General features: G+C 43.6%; 1 protein-coding gene across 5 annotated transcripts in view; it reads left to right on the plus strand.

Moving 5' to 3' along the window:
* ZMIZ1 (zinc finger MIZ-type containing 1) overlaps positions 1-23239 on the plus strand; it is a 293441-nt gene that overhangs the window by 37254 nt on the left and 232948 nt on the right. For all 5 annotated transcript variants that reach the window (XM_083146266.1, XM_083146270.1, XM_083146269.1 and 2 more), the window contains one exon: positions 21858-22023. The gene's annotated coding sequence lies outside the window, so the exon portion shown is untranslated. The remainder of the gene's footprint in view (positions 1-21857; positions 22024-23239) is intronic.

A 23239-nucleotide genomic window follows, 5' to 3' on the forward strand; every position in this document is an offset into this window, starting at 1 on the left:
ATGCAATGCGATGGGCACCGTGATAATACACAAGTACCAGGGGTGAAGATGAAGGATTGAGTGTTGTGGTTTTTTTTAAGCATTTTGGCGCAACACCCACTTATTAACTGCAAGCTAGTGATGTATAACATTGGTGAACAATGTTGCTTTACCCCAGAATGCACTCTTACTTGTGTCTAATTAGGTTTATTTTGTCTGAACCTTCCCCTTTCATCACAAAATATGCTGCTTATCCGGCTGTGCTCTTATACGGCCTACACACATGCCGATATTAAGGCATTTTCTAAGCGACTTTGCTTAGTTTTGCAAAGTCGCTTAGAAAATGCCCCTACATCGGTGTGTGTGGGGGGGCTATATCGACAGGAATGCGCGTACCCGCGCATCGCTGCCGCTGGCCGATATTGATGAGCAGTGTCCATCAATATCGGCATCGGCAGGGTTCTCTCACCGGAGAACACTGACGCTGTCAGCTCGCTCTGTGTGTGGGCTGTCAGCTCTGTGTGCTATGCGATAGCGGCGCACACAGCCGGACCTAGCATAGCTAGGTCGCCCTACACACATCGCTATGTGTGTAGGGCCCATTAGAACCTGATGTTTGTTTGTTTGTTTGTTTGTTTGATTTTTGTTATTTTATTTATTATTATTAATATTATTATTATTATTTTATCTTCCGTGGAGAAGGAATAGAACAGGCATTGTTGTCCTACATGCACAAACTTCCCCTGCCTTCAGGATTGTACATGCTTTGTTTATTATTGAGAGCTTGTATGGCTTTTTGGTGATTCAGCCTTATTTTCCCATAGATGCTGTACAGCTGCTTTCCCGGTTACTTTATCTGGCCGGCTCTCACCTTAATGGAGCCATGGGAACTGTAACCTGAAACTGATGCACTGTTTTTGCAATGTAGAACCAGAAAAAACTATTTGTGTGCCATTCTAAAATGACCACTGTGATAGGCGTGAGCGGGAGGCTACCTAAGATTATGTTGGTTCAATGTAGGTTTTTTTTTTCACGTTATAATAATATTGTTGTTAATATTTTATTTTTTAATTTTGGTCTGTGACATCACAGCCCCATACGTGAAAAGCTGGTACTGTATACATTAGCCAGAAGCTTCATGCAATTGCTTGGGCTCCACAGAGAGGAAGGCTAAGACTATTGAGATATAACTAAGCGACTAGAAATAGCACTTTTATGGCCCGGATACTCAGGAGGTTGGCTTGGTACAAATTGGCCCAGGAACCAGCAGAACATCTGCCGTTTAACTGAACAGGCCATCATGTATCCAACTGTCCAGGTTTTCATGATATCCATGCACTGTTAGGCTAAGTGCACACTGTCCGATGCGTCCTTACTGACATCACAACTCAGTGAGTATTCATGTGCGCCTGCCCAGTTGAGCTGTCAATCACCACCGGCTCCTGCATACACAGAATGATGTGCTGCTATATCTTTTGATGTATTGCCCACCGCTGTGTTGCACAGCCGACGCAGTATGTCTGTGAATTACGCCATTCACATATTGCTGGTGCACACTGGCCGATCACTTCATCAATTGATCTGCCAATATATCTTCCAGTATGTTCCCAGCACTTCAGTGTGCTTTGAGGACCGAGGTTGGGAATGGCTGTTTTAGATGATGGCAATTACACAGCACATTTTGATAAATCCTAAATATACCGCCATGTAAGTACTGTGAACTATTGGCCTATACACATTAGGCGATTTTGAGCACAAAGTAGCTAACTTTTCCCGTTTGGAGCTACTTTGAGCTCAAAATCTTCTAGTGTGTATGGGTGGGCGATGAGCGGTGAGCGCTGTTTCATGCTCCTGCATCATTGCCAGCCCCACCATCCATCGCCCTGTTCAACGGGACCAGTGGGCCACTTTCCACAGTCTCCTACTGTGGAAAGTAGATCACCCCCCATGAAAATCACTCAGTGTGTATTTATCAGGCTAGCGATTTTCACATCCTCCTACAGTGTAGGTACCTTAAGGGCTGTTTCACACAGTACGGTTCCTGCCGCACGGTGAAATCCCGTACGGCCAGGGAGCCGTGCCGCACTCAGCAGTTGTGAATGGACACTATTGTGTCCATTCACACGGGACGGCCACGGCCCGGCCGCACGGCTGCAGCCGGATCCCCCCACTGGAAGGGATGGCTGCCGGGCTGTGGCCATCCCTGCCATTATAAAATTCTGAGTGCGGCGCGGCTCCCTGACCGTACGGGATTTCACCGTGCGGCAGGAACCGTACTGTGTGAAACAGCCCTAAGTCTGTTAATCCTTTCACCTTGCCATATTATTGGCACATGGGTGGCAATTAATTGTGACCACGGGGGGAGAAAACAGTAGGCTGTGTAGATTGTGTATCGCGTATTAACGGTTTAGTCATTTGTAAACACTATGGGGGAAATTTACTAAAGGAAATTTGTAAAAAATAGGTGTATTTGTATCCAGAAATACACTTATTTTTGACATTTACTATCCCAAAAATACGGCAATTCGTATTCGTATTGATAGCACATCAATACGAATTGCCGTATTTTCGGGATAGTAAATGTCAAAAATAACTGTATTTCTGGATACAAATACACCTATTTTTTTTTTTTACAAATCTCCTTTAGTAAATTTCCCCCTATTTCTTTTAAGGATTTTGAAAAAAAAAAAAAAAAAAAACATTTTAAGCATTCTTACAGTTCGGAAATCACTTTTTCCAGCAATACATGGGTTAATTAGCAGCTACACAGAAAGTGTGCTTTTTAGAAGCATTACAAATGTTCTGCTGTCAAAAATGTAATTTGTTAACAGCATTCCCTTTAACACTTTTGTAACCTGCTGGGCAAGAATAAAACCTGATAATCTGTGAATTGAATTCTCGCATTTTAGAACATATAAAAATTACCGGTGTGTTAGCACAATGTCTGTGGCAGTGGAAATTGGCATGCGTTCACAGAAGGGTTTGTTTTTATATAATGTCAGTGGCTGATGTACCGGTCTAGAAGGATACTGCTCTGTTCTGAGAGTCACCCAGCGATAGGAGGGCCAAGCTTCCATCTGTCTCTGTCACTCTGCAAATGGGGGGGAGAGAGACCCAAGGGGGTCTTCTCTGTTTCTGTAATATGAAAGAAGGTGACCATCTGTCTCTGTCACCCAGTAGTAGGAAGGCCCGCCTGCATATGCCTGCATATTTATCATGGAATCCACATCGACACAGTCTCAAAGGTGCATTTTTACATTTCCTATAGCCACAGTGTTGTCACGTGGTGCGCTGTAAGTGCAATGAAGGGTTAATCTGATTTTATAGAATAGATCAAAAAATAAGTCTGATGTACTGTAAATACAACTGATGTTTGAGTTAATGAAACGCTATTGCAGGATTGAGATGATTTATTTTTGTTATACCTGTCACTTGCTTTTAAGCACTTTGTTCAGCCTTTCTCCTGAGTTCAGCATAAACTCTGCAAGAGTAGCTAGAATTTAGTGGGTGATTGTCTTACTACAGAACATCGTTCTCTTTGGCTACGAGAAAAGACTTATTCAATGACTAGATTTTTATACTTTCTTTTTTTACAAGGTTCTACTGTCAATTGTATGATTAGGACGAACCAGAGGCGTCACTGTTTATGGTCACCTGGTGCGGAGGTATCGTAGTGTGAGCACTCACGAAAGTGGGCGTGGCCTCACTACACTTTTGCCACTGGTGTGATATTTTGATGCCGTGAATGCATATCACGGCCGCATTACTCATCATGCTGGGCAGCCCCCAGCATCTCTACCGGTGCTGTTGTCACGCTGGCCACAAGAAAACATTGTGGACACTGCTATGTGCCACCAATATAGCAGATCTGCACCGCTATTTTGGTGTCCACCCCCCTCAAATGTTGACAACGCTGATGCCCGCACTCCTCTAATGATGCCAGTATTTAAGGGTTGTCACTGTAATTGACAAACGATACAACAGCTTACAATTTTTGGGTCTGGGTATTTGCTTTTGACCAAGAGCATGGCAGTGTTTTTGGTCTTGGGGCTAGATTTCCTCAGCTTACCCTGTAGCAGTGTAGCAGGAGAAAACGTGTTTTTTTAGGCTGGAGGAAGTGTGTGACACTGCAGAGGAAACCCCAGTACAATCTGGTTCCTAGCAGTCCCAAACTTACAGGGTCTGACATACTGATCTGTGTTTTCAGTTTAATGTCCCCTCCTCTGCTGTGTGTGTGTGTGTGTGTGTGTGTGTGTGTGTTTTGTCATGCATCTTGGGTTAGACACAGCACAGCATCTGAACCCTTAATAGTGATGACCTCCTACCAATATTATAGGTGTTTTCCTGATTTAGGACAAAAGTCACTGTCCCTTATTATTGTGCTGTGGCTACCAGGCATTTAAAAGTAAGATTTAATTAGGTGCTTTTTTGTTACAACCTAGAAATGTCTGTAATTATAGCTATTGCTGTTCTGTTTATGTGGATAGTTTGGTAATTGGCTGAATGGTATTCCTATAGGAAGTGTTTGCCAAGGAAGATTTTGCAGATGTCTGCGAGACTCTTGATGTAATAAATATAGAGAATTTGTTTGAACCCTATGTTGTAAATCTTGGCCGGGCTCCTGTTGTTTATACATATGTTTCTTTGGTATGTACACTAATACAATTCTACTGCTATAATAAACAAAATTTATTTTCAAGATGTGAAGAATTTTCCACCTTGGTAACAAAATGTATAGAAGATTCCAGCACCGCTGCATTTTCCATAAACATTTCCAAAGCCTATTCTAGACTTTCAAACCTCACGATTGTACAGCAAATAGATCCAACATGTTGCGTCATGCCAACCCAAACCTTTTAGCGGCGTCCCTCTTCAGGTTTCAGATTTGCTCTTAGACTTAAATCTGTTAAAACCTGCAAAACAGCAATGCTGGGGCGAAGGTGTTATTGACTGAAAATGCTTAATGTTAAAAAAAAATGTTGTTTCGGTACTTGTTTCCTAGCACGGCCACACCGATTAAGATCGGGGTGGTCGTGCTTAAAAAAATCGGGTCGATCGCATCGCATGCGATTTGGTCGCATCCGATGCGACCGATGCGACCGACCGATTTTTCACCCGATTTTTTCATTGAATCCAATGTAAAATGGGTCCCAGGGACCCAATTTTACATTGGATTGAATGAAAAAAATTCAGAACCCCCCCAAATTTAAGTACGTGGAACCCGAAGCGTGGCGAGCGCAGCGAGCCCGCGAGGGGCGGCGGTACGCGTCCTCCGACCTTTTCATGCCCTACTATCCACTACGGCGTGGAGTGAGAATAGAATAGTGTGGCGAGCGCAGCGAGCCACCGAGCCCGAAGCGTGGCGAGCGCAGCGAGCCCCGCGAGGGGACGCGGATACCTTCACAGGTAAACGCGTCCCTTCGCGGTCTTCACAGGTCTCCGCGTCGCCACGGACACCTGTGAAGCCCGCAAGGGGACGCGTATAACTGTGAAGGTATCCGCGTCCCCTCGCGGGGCTCGCTGCGCTCGCCACGCTTCGGGCTCGGTGGCTCGCTGCGCTCGCCACACTATTCTATTCTCACTCCACGCCGTAGTGGATAGTAGGGCATGAAAAGGTCGGAGGACGCGTACCGCCGCCCCTCGCGGGCTCGCTGCGCTCGCCACGCTTCGGGTTCGCGTCTATCGTGGGGCGACGACGGGGACATTTATAATGTGAAATGGGTCATATTGACCCATTTCACATTGTTGGACATTTTTACACTATTTCAATGTTAAAAATTTTTTTAACATTGAACCCTATGTAAAAATCGGGTGCATCGCGTCGCATCGCGTCGGGACCCATGTTAATGGTCCCGACCGACGCGATGCCCCCGATATTTTCCCTTCCCGACAAGATTTCAATGTTAAAAAATTTTTTAACATTGAAGTCAATGGAAATATCGGGGGCATCGCGTCGGTCGCGTCGGGACCAATCTTAATGGTCCCGACCGACGCGATGCCCCCGATTTTTGCTTCCTAGCCGGCAAAATGGACCTGATTTCAAAAGAAATCGGGTCCATCGGGGTAATCGTGTCCCTTAATTAAGGGACACGATTACTAACGATTGTGGCCGTGCTAGGAAACAAGTACCGTTGTTTCTATTAGATGAAGAAGCCGCATGCTATCCGTAGTGTTTTGCATCTCATTTAACTTTGTAGTAAGTTTTATCCAAAAGGAAGCCTGAAGAGGCTTTAATTTCAGTCTATGTGTATCAAAATCTAGGGGCCAGATGGGTCCAGATTCAAGTGATAAAAATGGAGAGTGATCAACAACCAGCCAATCAGCTCCTATCTGTTATTTTTAAAACCCAGCCTGTGATATGGCAGTTATGATCTGATTGGCCGGTTGTTGATCACTCTCCATTTTATCACCTTGTGACTCATGATCTGGACCGTAAATAGGGAAATAGAGTTCCGACCATTCGGCTTCTAACTGACATTTTTCAAAACAGCCTGTAAAACAACGAGAAGCAGATTGGTTTGTACTTTATCTCTCCCCACTCTGTCGCTAATCTTTGACAAATATTCCCCTAAATTCTAAATCAGGTGGAGAAGCCTGTTTGGGAAATGTACCAACACATTTTTTTCATTAAAGTTGTCCCATCTCTGTATTGGCGCCGAGCCTGTGCCTCCATTTTCTCACTTTATAGAACCAATTGCATAGACTAGGTCAGACACTGTCTTCACTCCTGTCTTTCTCTTCTGTTCCCATCCCAACAACCCCCCCATCTTTCTCCTGCATGTTTCCTTAGAGAATTGACCAAGCAGATTATAGCAGCAGCGAGTATGCTACTTAGGCAGCTGCCCATGAGGGAGAGGGAATGTTTTGGACGCCAGATCAGATTCTCATTAGGCATTTCCAGTGAGCTGTGTAACGCACAGTGTGCAAAACCATGGTTAGGGCTCTGGCGGGGAGAGGAATAAAGAGATCCTAGCAGCAGGAGGAGGCTGGGAGAAAAAGTGGCATCGCTGTTCATGAAATAAACAAACAAAACACATTTCCAGACACTGGTTATGAGAGTGTAATAGAGGAGTCGTGTGTGTCTGTTTTTGTGCTAGTGACTCTGCCAATATGTCAGCTGGCTAAAATGAAGTGTAAGAAAGCCAGAACCCCTGTCTATCTGGTATTTAATGCAAAATCTGTAATCCGCTTTAAACCTTTTTGTGGGTTTTTATTTATTTATTTATTATTTGGTCCGGATTTACCTGTGCTACGGAAAGAAAATGGAGAACAAGCTTTGGCACACTGTCTGCTCTGTATCAATTACTGATGGTGAAAAGTTGTCTCTGTCTTGTGAGGTTGTGTGTGCTGGAAACACTACACTTGTCTGTATCTGTGAGATCTGACTCCAGGTCCTTGCATTTCCTTACTAGATGCCCTGCCTCTTTGACTCCCAGGTTACATAGATGAAAGCTAGTATGTCAGGACCAGAGGTTTGTCAGATTTGCAGTGGCTGGGAGACTATTGCACTTCAATCAATTATCTATCTAAAGGTGCTCTCATTAGAGTGGCTTCCGGTGTGCGGTCCGCCAGAATGCCATTCTCGCCAATGGGACGTGCGCCCCATCTGTACATCATAGGGTTCTTTATAATCCATCTGATTAGCAATGCTTGGTACTATAGAATGTGCATTGGCATCGTGTTGTGTGGACATCTCAGAATGATAGCATCTCTCAATATGTTTGTATTTAGGGTGTGCAGTCCAAGGGCCCCGTCTCGCCCCAAAAACTTCTAATTAACTTAACTTTCAAGCGTTCCCTGAAAATTCACCTCTTCAGGCAAGCCTGTCATATTTAAGTTCCAGACGCATAACCCTTTGAGGCACTTTTTTATTATATAGCTTCCCTCCTGGACCTGCAACTTGGTGGGACTGCTATGTTATTACTGGTGCCTGTCCTTGTGTTTCCCTCCTATGTCACCTATATGTAAGCTTGCAGCAGGGCCCTCCTACCTCCAAGTCTGTCTGTTTTGTTTTATCACTGTTTACAATTGTGATTGAGGGGCATATTAATCTCTGCCCGGCAGTGCATTAGTTTCTGAGCACTTGGGTCACTTGTGGAACCCTAGCACTGTGCCGGAAACTAGTGTGCAAGCTCAGCACAGCAGACATTTTTCACAGTAATTTTTCTACAGTGCAAGTGTGAACTGCCAGGAAAATAGCTGCCATTTTCTGGGTGACTTGTGCAGCATCGAAAGGGTATACATGGCAAGGCAGCCATTTGTAGCAAGGGGTGCAGTGTTGGCGTACCAGTATTCAGGGGGCCATGTGCACAGCATAGCTTACTCCCATTGATATGTACATCATTGCTGTGATGCCTAAATATTACTATTTAAATAGAAACGTGTGCATTGTGCAAAGGGTGCCATGCTGGTGCTATGCTGTACACAGGGTTCCATACCTCCCAACTTTGGAGGAGGTGGAAACGGGACGTTGCTGCTGTGCGGAGAAAATTTTGGGTGGCGTGGCCTATACTTGCGGGCGAGGCCACGTCCCCATTTTGACGCTATGGGGGCATGAGCCAGAGGCTCTGTGAGCCTCTAGCCATGCCCCAGCCCCCTGGCTACAGGAATAGATGCTGTGCGCATGCGCACAGCGTTTATTCCCCACTGCTTAGCAGCCAACAGGGGGGACTCCCAACAGCCACCCCTCACCGCGGGACACTGCCGCCCGCGGATGGGACAGTAGGACAGGCCCTGATAATTGGGACTGTCCCGCTAAAATCGGGACTGTTGGGAGGTATGGGGGGTTCCCTACATTTGCTTAAGTAAACACTTATTGATGTCTGGCTCTCTTCTGATCTCCACACTATCACGGGCTAAATAGTCTAGTGCTGTTGTACATCTCCAATGGCTATCATACTTGTTACAGTTCCTCTGCACCTTAAGGTGCCCCCATACATTGGGCCAGATTCTCTAAGCTTAAAAAGTGATAAAATTGAGAGTGATAAACAGCCAGCCAATCAGCTCCTGCCTGACATTTTTCAAACACAGTCTGTGACATGACAGGTATTAGCTGATTGGCTGGCTGTTTATCACTCTCCATTTTATCACTTTTAAAGCTTAGAAAATCTGGCCCACAGTGTGATAGCACCGTGCGATGCAATGCGCCCTCCCACAGGTATCTCATCGCACAGTACAAAAAGTATAGGTGCCCATACACGGAGCGATAGCACTGTATGCTCCCGCAGGCATCTCATCGCACAGTACAAAACGTATGTGCTGCACATACTTTTTGTACTGCATGCTCATCGCATCGCACACAAATCGCATGCGATACGATCCAGCCCATCATTGCACTGTGTATGGGCACCTTTATAAAGTTTTAGGGGGAGTATCAAACATATTTTTAAAGCAGTGGTGTCAAACTCATGGCCCTCCAGCTGTTGTGGAACTAGACATCCCAGCATGCTGTGCCACAGATTTTATAGAATGGATTGTTTAAGTAGGGCAGTACGGATGGTGTAATGGTTAGCATTACTGCCTCTCAGCGCTGAGGTCATGGGTTTGATTCCCACCATGGCTCTAACTGTGTGGAGTTTGTATATTCTCCCCATGCTTGTGTGGTTTTCCTCCTGGTACTCCGGTTTCCTCCCACTTTCCAAAAATATACTGGTAGGCTAATTGGCTCCCAACAAAATTAACCCTAGAAAGTCTGTGTGTTTGTGTACATGTGGTAGGGAATATAGACTGTGAGCTCCACTGGGGCAGGGACTGATGTGAATGTTCAAAGGTTCTCTGTAAAGTGCTGCGGAATATGTGTGCGCTATCTAAGAAACTGTTAATAAAAAATAAATATATATATAAAAGCCTGGAGACCAGGAGAATTTCCAGTGCTGGGTGTCCTAGATCAGTGAAGTGTGTGGCAGTTTACATGGCTGTAAATTGTGTACTAAGAGATGAGAGCAGGAAGGAAGAGGTCTGAAGACTGTGGAAGTGGGAACGGAATGGCTTTTCCCCCCAGGGAAGGTGGGGAAATGTAAAGGTGATGGGGGAGGAGAGCTGTTTGGAAGAATAGGTCTGTGATTAGCATCAGCGGTTTTTTTTTTTTTTCTCCTTTACAGGGGTGAGCCTGTTTGCCAGGAGCATGGGGGAGGCTGGGAATATATACATACTCTGAATTGTATATAGAATGCTCCTATACCCTGTTGAGCTTTCAATCTATTCTTTGCATATGCAGGGCACAGCGAAATGGAGCAGCAGAGAACCGATAAGACAGCTGGCAGTATAGAAGTACAGTGCAGACATCTCCAATATAATATGTTCTAGTCCGTGTATAGAGAATATCTGGTTACAGCGATAGAAAACCAGTCATCGGTTAATTTGCCTGACATCTTAAATAAATGAGCAAACGCCTTGTTATTGCACTGTATTAAGATGCTTTGTACCCTGCATGTGCTGAAGTCTATACAGTATATAATACTTTACAGAACTGTATGTGGCAAAAGGTCCCGTGTTCATTACCGGTTTACAGTCTTCAGTTTTACATTTGTAGCTGCTTCAATGGTCTTTTAATTGCAGTTTTATCTGTTGTATGCATGGTCTTGTTTGTATCTTATGTGCAGCATTAACATGGAACACAATGGGAAAGCTGCCCCTATATTGACCATATATATGATTAGTATTGTTCAATACATATGTTCTTTCCCGGGCACATTTGTCTGCCTAAATGAGGTACGGAAATCCTCATTATCGGGGCTTTGAGGGTTTGGTGTGTACTGTAGGTCAGTCCGCAGATTCCAAGAGTGCTGCTAATCCTGATAATGCAGGGATAGATGTGGCAGGGGCTGCTGTAGGTCTGCATGATATACAGTGTCTTTCTTACATGTTCATTTTATTGAGAGTTTAATCTTCCTGCATACTAATCCTTTCATTTCCAGAACAGGGCTTAGGGAAGGGAAACACTGGGCTTTCACTACAGATGCTACCAAAACATGTTTGTGTTATTATCAATGTTCCTCATTGTGGGGAAGAGATGCATAAAGGGAAGTGTCAATATGCAGTGATACTTATTTATCATAACATATGTACACCCTGCGCCAGGTCGGTCGCTCCCATCCTCCTCCTTAATGCAGAAGGGGTTAAGTCGGGAACACTGACAGCAGTTTAGTATAGGCAGAGGGTAGCAGCTGTTTTTTTTGCCACAACCCCCTTTAATAAAAAAAAAAAAAAAAAATACAAAAAAAAAAAAACATCCCTCTCCTCCTGGCTATTCCTGAGGTCTGCATCCCTCCCCCTTGACAAAGGCTCATAGCGTGCTCACCAGCAGCATTGCGTGCCTGGCTACAGAATCCTTGCCAGCATCTAGAGGGCTGGGAGGCGGTGAAGGGGGAAGGTGCAATACAAGACTGCTGCTGCACTAAGGTGGACCTTGCACTGCTCACAGGCTCTATGTGTTTAATCATTACTGTAGGACCTTGCACTTAACCCTTATGCTGTTGCAGGGACTCTGTTATAGCTTTCACCGATACAGTAAAGCGGATCAGGGAGCCAGTTATAAACCTGAACTGACTTAAGGCAGGGTGTGCGAATAATTTGGGCCGAATCGGACCCAGAGTGACTATCTGGTCCACTGATTCCTGTGTATGTTACCCATTATTACTACTTCTATTGAGCAGTGTAATGACATCCCATTGTGCAGTGCATGGGGTTCCCAAGCACTTTTCCGTGGGAACCCCTCATTTTTCATATTTATGTTCAATTTTATTTTTTTGTGTGTGACCTATTTGGTTGTCATATTGTATTACATCCTATGGTGATATTAATCAGATTACCGGAACGGTACAGAGGGCACAAAACCAGTGGTACGGTGAAATACAGGCTAGACGAGAAAATGGATCAATGTGCTTAATGTATATAATAAGACCATATTAAATCAACACACAAAGCTTAGGTATTAAGACACTGAAGAAAAGTGGTTCACATTTAGGTCACCCTCTTATGAATGCAATCATTAATTTCCTATTGTTGCTTTGTAAACACGGTTCATCCTCATCATCTGATAATGATGTATATAGGCAGCTGCGGAGCTGCAAATACATCCTATTTTGCAAAATACAAGTGTGAACTCTCAGCATGCTTTAGATTTACTTAGTAATGAGGCGACAGAAATATGCTTTCCGCTTATGTGTCTGGCTGTTTGTAAAAGCGCCTGTACTTCTGATTTGTATCCTGTGAAAAATGGACACATTACATCCCTAAGAACTGGCGCTGATCAGCTTCTTGTGTAATCTGCTAGATTAATGGTGGCACCTTAATTACTTTGCATATAAAGAGCAGCAGAAAATGAGATGGTTAACCTGGGAGCGCGTAGGACCACCTAATGATTTCTGCTCGGAAATTTGTGTCAACAAAAATCAAATGTGGGCGGATCTTCAAAGCTTTTTTTCCATTGGGATGAATGCATTTTATAAAAAATACATTATTGACTTTTTCTTTTTTTTATTTAATTCAGTGCAAGACGGCAGCATGTAGACTGCGTTTTGTCCCTGGCACGTCGGAGGAAAAGCCTGGAGATAGCTCTGTATTTTATAGAGAATAATGATCTTTTTCTTTAACGTATTAATGGTGATCACGTGCTGCCGTCTTTGAATCCTGTCATTGATAGGTGTTAAATAAATACTGACGTCCAGAAAGGAGCTCTCCTATTCACAAATGTTTTGTTAAGGTATTAGAGACATGGACTAGGCTGTGCAAATATCGATTTATTCATGTGCTGGAAATCTGGTGACCGAGTTAATGATTTTTGACGGAATATGTTTGTAGTTTACACTTCATGATCCGTCTGTAAGTAGGCAGATTCCCTTTAATGCCTTGTACATGGGTGTTATTTCATGTTGAACTCCGCACCGGCCATGCTTGGCACTGTAATCATCGATCCTTCTGCAACATTCATTGTCTGTGCACACCACTACTAAAAGAAAGGAGTACACATGAAACGCTGTAGTGCATGTTGCATCTGTGACCCTTTTTCTAAAATAGAGATTATTCTAGCATCCTGCATCTTTCAAAAACCCATGCAGTTCATCTTCTCTGTCTGGGGTGTTACTGCCTGCTGTGTTGCTTCTAGCACAGTGTGGTCTGTATTTCAGCATAGATATACAGATCAGCCCTGTGCTAGAAGCACCACAGCAGAGTGCGACACCCCAGGCAGAGTAAAGGAACTGCACAGATTTTAAAAGAGGCAGGGTTCTAGAATGAACACTATATAGTATTGTTCTCTTTTCCTAGTGTTTCTATTAATCCCTGCAGTGCTAGGTAGTGTTGGTCTAGTTCTTTGTATGTGGTAATTAGTGTTCATTCTAGCACTCGTCATCTTTGAAAACCCATACAGTCCCTCTTCCCTGCCTGCTGTACTGCTTCTAGCACAGTGTGGTCTGTATATCAGCACTAATATGCAAACCAGACCTGTGCTTGAAACACCACAGCAGACAGCGACACTCCAGGCAGGGAACAGAAACGGCATGGGTTTTCAAAGATGGCGGGTGCTAGATTGAACACTTGTAATTTTGCATATGATGTATTGCATGCGATCCCATTCACCATCCCAGGATACGATGCATCCTTGGTTGCAGTAGTGTCAATCTGCGGATTTGATCTAATGCGTATGGGGCCGCAGATCGGAATCGTAAGTAAATGACGCAAGATTTCACGCAATTTATCGACCCAATGGGTCGAAATGTAGAAATTGGCCAGATTGTACTAGTGTAGGGCCACCTGAACACTTGAACTTCTGGGCAGTTACAACTGAATACCTGTACACCACCCTGTTTAGCAAGCATATACTTGCTTAGTGCAGAGTGGCAGTTGCTGGCACACATTAATGCAAATCAAGTACGTGGCTCATACCCCAGTGGTCTTTGAGCATTTATTTTCTAGTTTTGGATCTGTGGTAACCACCATTTTCATCAATTTGTTAGGGCCCAGCCTGGCTCAGTGGAAAGGTGACTCTGCCGACGTAGCTAAAAGTACAAATGAAAGTCGCTGCTGTTCATTGCCAAGGATCCTTGCAAAGCTGATGCCAGTAGTTGAGTGTTTACAACAAGGCATTCACTTTAATGTGTTTGAGTACAAACTGACACATGTTAAATTAAATTGACAAAAGGAAGTTAAGTCCTAATTATAAGGATCTCATTTTAGAACGCCAGATCACGAGGAAAAAAATAACATTCTACTGTGAAACATGAGCATTGTCTTTCTAGAACTGCTGCATCATATACACAGTGCTGTGGAAAATAATCCCGATACATCCGAATCTTAATGTAAATAGTCATTGTCTTTTCAGCATTATTAGGCTTTAAGCGGACGCATCGTCTTGTCATTTGTCATTCCAGTAGTATAACTCGAGCAGGTGTATTAAGAGGCCATTTGCCATCTGAGATTTCTGTTTGGTTTCCTTTTAATGCCACAATAACCACCTTAGAATGGTGTGTTGCTTATTTAAAGTACAGTTGCTGCTCCTGATACTTAATGGATAATGAGCATACAAGGCCTTATAGCAGTGATTTTCAACTGGCGGCACACCAGACAAGATTTTAAAATTGCCAAGGCACACCATCAGACCCCACAGGGAAAAACACATTGGCCCCCACAGGAATAAAAATAAACCCATTGGCACTAAATATAAATAAAACAATCACACTGGTCTCCACAGGAATCAAAATAAAATACATTGGTCCTCACAAGAAAGAGAACAAGAAAACAGTGAATAACAGTTGAGCTGGTGGTGGTGGTGGCTGTAAACTGGTGTGGACAGAGATCTGGTGGCACATGTGAGAACCGCTCAAGGCAGACTAATGTCTTACAGGCTTGCACACGCATAGTGCAGAATAACAACAAATTCCGCTTTCATTATTGCACATACACAGTCTGGTGAAATCTGCAGGAGATGCCGCTTCAGCCGTGGGGGGGGAGAAGACCGGGAACGCTACACGAGAAGGCGGGTTGTGTATTTTGTGTTTTATGGGAGCGCTAAGGCCAGTGACTGCATTTTCTGCCACAGATTTTCTGGCTTAAGTGATTGCCCCTTTAAAAAAAAAAAAAAAAATAACATGGTTGCCGAACTCAGGCGTCATTACACCCGGCCCTATGTCTTCAGACGCAGCCGGCGGACCAATAAGGCTGCCAGAGGGTCTTTTCACACAATATGTTACCTGCGAGTATCCCATTTTTTTGTTCAGCATTAAACGCTGTTGTGGGGGCTGGAGAAATAAGACTGGGTCCTCTGGTGTAGCAACTTTGACTAGCACAACGGTCTCTGCATAATGGGCAAGGAGGCCTCGTTTGTTTATACACAAAAAGTGTGAAAAAAACCCTCTTGACTATCTTCTTTATTTGTATAACTGGAGACTTCATTAAATAATAATGCAAAAGTATTTTCCAATCTTCTGCACTGACCCCTAGAGCTCATGTGGGGAAGGTCAGGAAGAGACCCCAGCTGTCTGGTAGTTGCTGTGTTTTTTGCAGGACCCCATTCCTATTAGCTTTTTCTGTGCTGACCACTATTTAATTACTTCCCTTTTGTTTGAACGTTTGTTTATTATACTACACAGAGCCATGGTATGCTAGTGTTGTGTCCAACAGGACAAAACTGCAGGAATTCTGCATGGCACACGTACTGTAAGGACAATTCCTATTGGCAATACTGTTCTTGTGGTTTTTTTGCCGCTCAATAAAACAAGAGAACAGGTTGGTGGAAAGCTTTGAGAATTTTGCTCATCTCTTCTCTGACATTATGGCTGTATTTGCCTTACCCACTAGTTTTAGTATACACAAGATATGTGAAACTGATGGCTTTGATCTATGTGCGATCCAAGACCATGTTGTGAGGGCATTTCATATTATTTTGCAGTAGTTCTGTTTGTTAATGTTTTGTGGAGGTTTTTGTTTGTTCTAGTTGATTGCAACAAATTTTTCAAATGTATAGATTTAGTAATTGAAAGAATTTGATTAGAAATCCTCATTTGCAAATAATATGGGAACATGTGTCCTAGAAAGTTCTGACTTGGAGAATTTCCCTAACAAATTTGTCAATGCCGGTAATACCGTTGAAGGACACTAGTCAGCTGCCAATGGCTACATTTAGGGCCTTTTGCTGCTTAATGAGCGGCTTAACACCGCCCACCCAATGTATCGCAGCAGTGTTTGGCCATCGGACCCCTTGTCCCTGGCGGAAGGATCGCATGCGGTCCTTTGACATGTGATGTATCGCATGCTGCCATGTGGAGGGCCGAGTCATAGGTCGGACTGGCAGCAGGTCCGACCTCCGGCTCATGTCCGATGCGCACGGGACCATGCTTTGGACCTGAGGGGGACTTTAAACACATCCCATTTTGGCCGATTTCTTGGCCTGATACGTCGGGATCGGATGAAATCAGCCCAAATCGGAATAGTGTATGGACACCTTTACTGTATTTCTTTTTCCTTGTTTTTTTTCTACTATTTTCTAAATACGGGGTTGATGATGTTTGGACATAGGCTCTATATCATCTATGTATATGTCTAGTGTCTGTTTGTGTGTCTCCGGAACACATTAATCTCTTCTTCTCTCACACATATGCACAAACACAGAGGCAATCACAAGGTGGCAGGCTAGCTTTGGAAGCATCTCTAGAACTAGAATCAAGATTTAGGTTTTAAAATAGAGTATTTACACTTCAGTTATTGTTCTGCTCAAATGTGTTGCCATATTATTAGTAGCCTGGCATACTGACCAGCACTGCATAGGTGCATAATGGTTGGCATGGTAGTTAGCATTACTACCTCACAGCACTTTGGTCAGACGTTCAATTCTGTGTCTATCTGTGTGGAGTTTGTATGCCTTCCGCGTGATTGCGTTTGGGTATTCCCATCGGGCGCCTCAGTTTTGTCCCATACTCCAAAATATACTGGTAGGTAATTTGTTTGCCCCTAACCCTAATTGTGTGTGTGTGTGTACATGTGGTAGGGAATATATTGTAAGCTCCACTGCTGTGAATGGCAGACATATCCTCTGTACAGCGCTGCGCTATATAAATAAAGGGTTCATAAATAATTACTGCCGTTGCCAGGATCAGGACACCTATTGACAGGCCACAACTTTATTGTGTAAAAGGAATGAAGTTGTTTCACGAGTGATTTAGCTGTTTGCTTCATAGATTCTAGAATGAGTTTCCAAGAAGGAACTATACACAAGTTCCCAGTTCTTCCCTGTAATACCTATTTATATATAGGAGTAGCCAGTGGAAGCTATGACTGTGATTACACAGTTTGCTGGGAGGTGGCACTTCAGGAGGGTCCTTATCCTTGTTAGCATGAGTTATCTCTGCACAGAATGCCGTGGTTAGCCCATGACAGCATCTCCCATCCTTGTTCTATTCCAACCTTCCAAGGCTGCTTTATTATGCCCCTGGTGGCCTATTCTTGTATTTATACACACTTCCTGCCCGCTCCCAGGAGCATAATTATTTCTATTACAATATGCTACAAAGGCTTATCTGGCCCGATTAACTCGGCACTTGCTTTCTTTTTAATAAGTGCTTATTTATGAACTGTTAAGCAACAGCCTTTTTAAAGATATAGCTGCACCAAGCAACATGTATTTGGGCTGATACAAAGAAAACAGTCACTACAGTAATGTATAATTATGGCTATTTTATATTATTATTAAATTATATATTTACTGGCATTATTCAAGCCCTCCCAGCTACATACATGATACTACATCATACATCTAATAAACTATTAGACACTACACTACTATTTGTAAATGGTTGTTACCCCAAAACATTGCCCAGCTTTCTCCTACTTCCCAACTGCCCCAATTCAAGTGGTACAGGTCCAGGGTAGAGGACATGGACAAGAGGTAGTCTACCACAGTACCACGGTGTAAGTGGTGCTTATGTATGCTCAAACCCCCCCCCCCCCCCCCCCCCTTACTAAAGTAGCGCTAGTCCCACTGTCAGCCAGGAAACACTTTGGAGTTATGTATTTAGGGCCAGATGTATCAAGCTTTTGAACGTCATAAAGTGGAGAGTGATTAACAGCCATCCAATCAGCTTATACCTGTCATATTACAGGCTGCGTTTGAAAAAAGTCAGATAGGAGCTGATTGGCTGGTGGTTTATCACTCTCCACTTTCTCACTTTTTGAAGCTTGATAGAGCCAGCCCTAATGTTTTGTCAGTACAGAGCCCTCACAGTAGGAGAAGCCCTGTGTTTTGGAACGGAGAGTGTTAATAGCGGTGGTGTGCAAAGGAACATTGCAGAGGACAGATTCTAAACATTGTAATTTTATAGTACTATTAAACCTTTGTATTGGCCTGAAACAAACACTAAGGAATAGCTATGTAAACATATTTTGTTATAGGACTTTACCTACTTCCTAAGATGACAGTAACATGTGTGCTTGTCAGGAACACTATTTAGTACCGTTTAGATTAGTTTATATGCTTTTCCTTCTTCTCCATAAGCCTCCCCGGTGTGATTTGGCAAGGGGTCTGTCTGACTCATCGATGGAGGGGTCATGATGTTGGGGTGATGGTGTTGAAGCCTCAAACTTATTATCATTCAGTGAACATACAGTAGGACACGCTGCACAGACTACGATGTGTAGTTAATAATATTGAGCATACACACTAGGCAATTTTTTTTCTTTTTTAAGATATCTCTCAGAAGGGCCACAATGAGAGATCTAGTGTGCATGGGACTTTAGAACAGAACATTACATGGAAACATGACTCTGAGCACATGGTTTGTTTACACAAACTGGTACAGAGTGTAACTTGAGTAGTCATTTGGGAGGAATTCAGTGCAAAGTCATATGACACAGTTATGGTTCTGCTAGTGCCATCACTGCACATTGGCGCATCCTTCCCACACTTGTTTTCCTGAAAGTGTAACCCTATTTGTTTCACTATTCAGTAAAAAAAAAATATCTCACCTATTTTAATTGTCTCCTTGTAAATCAGCCATTTACTAGTATATACTAAAGTTTGTAACAACAAGTAAATTGGTAGTCAGACCCCCATACGTACTGACTTTAGCACCTGCTCTACTCACTCACATACACTGCAAGTATCGTCCAGCTGGCCAGCTCTGCAGTTTTGAATGCCAGTGGCTAACTACCTTACTCCTGCTGCTGACTGTGGATCTATACTAGTGTATTTATTTTCCTTATCACAGTCAACACCGTTTTATAATGTGTGTGTTTATGGAGGGGTTTGGGCAGAATATATGAAATCGTTGCCACTTTTCAGGGAGTTTGACCTCAATCTGTAAAGCGTTGTTTACAAATCCTGGTGTGTTTTGCACTTGACGTTAGTGTTGCTCTAAATCTGCTGTGAAGTAGGACACGCCCCCCCCCCCCTGTACTGTCACTGTTGCGCTGTCTGCTTTATAAATTGGGTGTGGTTCTAAAGGTCGACATCAAATTGTCAACACAACAAAAAAGTCACACATGCAGGGTGGGCACTCATTTTTTTTTTGGGGGGGGGGGGGGGGCGGGGGGATGACATTTGTAGGTATCAGCACATAATCCCCTAATTGGTGTGCCGCATCCAATCACATGGCTTGCTTCACTGGCCATGCTTCAGCTAAGGTTTACCGTTCCCATTCGGGCAAGGTTTACCATTCCCATTGGATGGTTAACTATGAAAAAGCTAAATAAAAAAAAAATATGGGTACTTGTGAGTTATCTGGGCGTCCGATTTTTTGATTGTATGCCTTAAGTTAAGGCATACAATCAGATGCGATGCGATGCGATATCGCATCGCATCGCATCGCATGCGACCATCGGATGCGATGACCCGATTTTTCCATAGGAATCAATGTTAAAATGGACTGAGTCCATTTTAACATGGAATTCAATGGGAAAAAGGGGTCCTTTTCATACCCCTACTATCCAAGTGGGCATGGAGTTGGATATAAACCTGTGGCGAGCGTAGCGAGCCACCGAGCCCGAAGCGTGGCGAGCGAACGGTATTCCGTGTCCCCTCGCGGGGCTCGCTACGCTCGCCACGCTTCGGGCTCGGTGGCTCGCTACGCTCGCCACAGGTTTATATCCAACTCCATGCCCACTTGGATAGTAGGGGTATGAAAAGGACCCCTTTTTCCTATTGAATTCCATGTTAAAATGGACTCAGTCCATTTTAACATTGATTCCTATGGAAAAATCGGGTCATCGCATCGCATCGCATCCGATGGTCGCATGCGATGCGATGTCCCGATCCGACCCGATTTAAAAATCGGACGCCCGGATAACTCACAAGTACCAAAATATGCTAAAATATTGGAAAAATACTGGTGCCTGCATAAGTAAACACAAATATCCACCTTCCGTTCTGTGGATGTAAAAAAAAGTAGCTGTGAATTCATTTATTTATTAATTAACAGTTTCTTATATAGCGCACACATATTCTGCAGCGCTTTACATTAGTAGTTGAACAGTCAAGTCGGTCCCTGCCCCAGTGGAGCTTATAATCTACAGTATATTCCCTTCCACATGTACATGCTAGGGTTAATTTTGTTGGGAGCCAATTAACCTACCAGTTTATTTTTGGGTTGTGGGAGGAAACCGGAGTACCCAGAGGAAACCCACGCAAGTACGGGGAGAATATACAAACTCCTCAAAGTTAGGGCCATTGTGGGTATCGAACCCATGACCTCAGCGCTGTGAGGCAGCAATGCTAACCATTACACCGTCCGTGAATGTCTGGATAGGCACCTTAATTTCTGGTGGGTTATTGGATCACCTTAAATTTCACCCCGTTATACTTCCCACAAGGGTCATATTAATAGAGATGGGGAACCGTGTGCGGGGGGGACGACCTTGTGACCAATGCACATTAACATTGACTGTCCCGAAAATAGTGTAAGCAAACCTGTATTCTATCTGCCAAGTGTCCACAGAACATTAATATCCATGTTGCCTGCAGCTTCCATAAGAGTTAACGCTCTGTATTATATAATGGAGCCCTGTCTGAGTGCTCATTAAGTGCGTGGCACACTACGATGCAGAGAGACTTTGGAGAATATGATTTGAACGCTCTGTTAAAACCGAGGACAGAGTACAAGATTTTGTCTTTGCTTTTTACAAGACCCATTCTTTAGTGCCCCCTGTGTATGAATGCTAAGAGTTGCTGGCAAGCGGTGTTCAAAGCAATTGCCTTGGTTCAGCCTAGAAGATACAGTCAACCCTTATTATAAATATTTTGAGGACGGATTCCTTGGAGATCATGGTTGGTATCCCAGCTGATATATGTGACTTCCAGCCTAAACAGCAACCAAGATGTGTTCATGGTCTACGAGTTGGAAAGGAGAATACAAAATTCCGTATGCTTATGTGTTTTGTGTGCAAATGCATCAACCACGATACCACACCTCTCCCCTAGTGGGCTTGTGGTTGAAGCACAGGCCTGCATTGCTGGAGGTCATGAGAGATCTTTTACATTTAAAAGAGTTATTCAAGGCTCAATGAAAAAGTAATGACAAAGAGATGTTGCAAAGACTTGAATGGTATGGATGGATATTACGTATACATGCAGGAATCTATGTTTGTTGTGGTATGGTAATGCTTTTCCCTGGTTTGGTCCTGGGCCTAGAATTGTGGTTGGTAACTCTTATTGCAGTGCAGTACTGCACGGCAGTGGCACAATACAGTGATGTATCCAGGAGAAGGTAGAGGATCGGAATAAGAATCTCCATGGGGATTTGAATACAGTTTTTATTTAAATCAACACTGATATAGAAAGGTTGTGTTAAATTATTAAACAGTTGTCTGAATTAAAATACATACTGTGGCACCATAATGAAGGCAGGATCATTTGTTTCTTTTTTTTTTAACACCATTCTCTTCTCTCAAAACAGTTTTGAAATACTTTAAAGAAAGTTGAAGTGGACGTGTCGGATGTGCATTGCCGATAAGTACGTGGGATTACTTTGGTTCATCATTGCCTGAGCTACCTTGCAGGAGAAAGTGACTTGTAAAAGCCTCAAAGGAAGGCAAAATCCAGATTCAAAGCAGGTGTCTCCGGTAAGTCTTCATCCTTTTGCAGACCATTAAATAACTGCATTGGGGAAATCTTATGTATGTTTTACCGGTATGTGTTATATAGCCTTTCTGCAATAAAAATGCTGTTTACAAAGAATCTATCACGGGTTTGTGCACCATATGCACTTGGCATCTATTAAAATATATTCTACAATATTCTTACCCCCCCCCTGCTGATTCCCTCCACCCCCCCCCCCCCCCACCACCTCCACACCTTTTTCCACCATCCTCTTTTTATATATTATTATTTTGCCAATGCAAAACAGTCTTCTGTCCAAAAAAACCCATAAACAGCACTTCTTTTACTTGGTTGTATGCATTTATAAATGTCATCACAAGCATGTTATAATGTTCTCCATGTATGTTACCAGTTGCCTCCAGACTATTTTGTTTGATATCACAGTGATCTAATGTGCAGCCGGTATTTGACATGAATCACCTGTCCGTGAGGTCCAATGGCATACATTACTGTGTCCTCTGCTGAGTTTGGGTAGCCTACAGCTGCTGCAATGGGCTGCTGACTAATGTGCATGCATGACAGTGTCTGTGCTTTGCGTCTCAAACTGGTGAGGACTTGGCAAAGCCTGGAGGGTTCCGGCAAAGCCAGAAAGGCATTTGATGGGCCGGCAATGGGGATAGGTGTTCTAATTGCTGTTCAATATTAAGCAAACAATGGTAACCTTAGCTGTATAGATGGCGTACGTGGTACCGTCATACACAGTAGTGAGCTAAGCTTACTACTGTACGCTAAATACTGAAGGGAGAGCATAGCCCCAGTCATTCTCAGTCTTTAGACCAGATAGGCGTTTCCAAGAGAGTAGCTCTGTAGCTTTAGACTAACCCTATGAAGCCAGATAACATTTTTTTTAGCTCCACCTTCTCTAAGGATATTTAAGTCCTTGGATTGCAATATTCTAATTGTGCATCATACGTGGCTTCTGGTGGTGTAAGCCTGAAACCTTGTACTTACCTCCAAGAACTAAATGATGCTGGAGAGGTCGGCCTTCTCCCTTCCCACAATACACAATGCAGCTGCCACGCACTCTGCATGGTATCTCCCATTGGCATCACTCTGTCTCTGTGTCTCTCTTTTTTTTGTGTAACAGTGTTGTTCCTTGGGCAACGCTGGTGTTTAAACAGGAGTCCGTGCCTAGCAATCTATCTCATCTACCAGTCTGCGAAATGGAGCCTGTTATCA

The sequence above is a fragment of the Crinia signifera genome, chromosome 6 (assembly GCF_055691185.1).
Source record: "Crinia signifera chromosome 6, ASM5569118v1, whole genome shotgun sequence".
Lineage (NCBI taxonomy): Eukaryota > Metazoa > Chordata > Amphibia > Anura > Myobatrachidae > Crinia > Crinia signifera.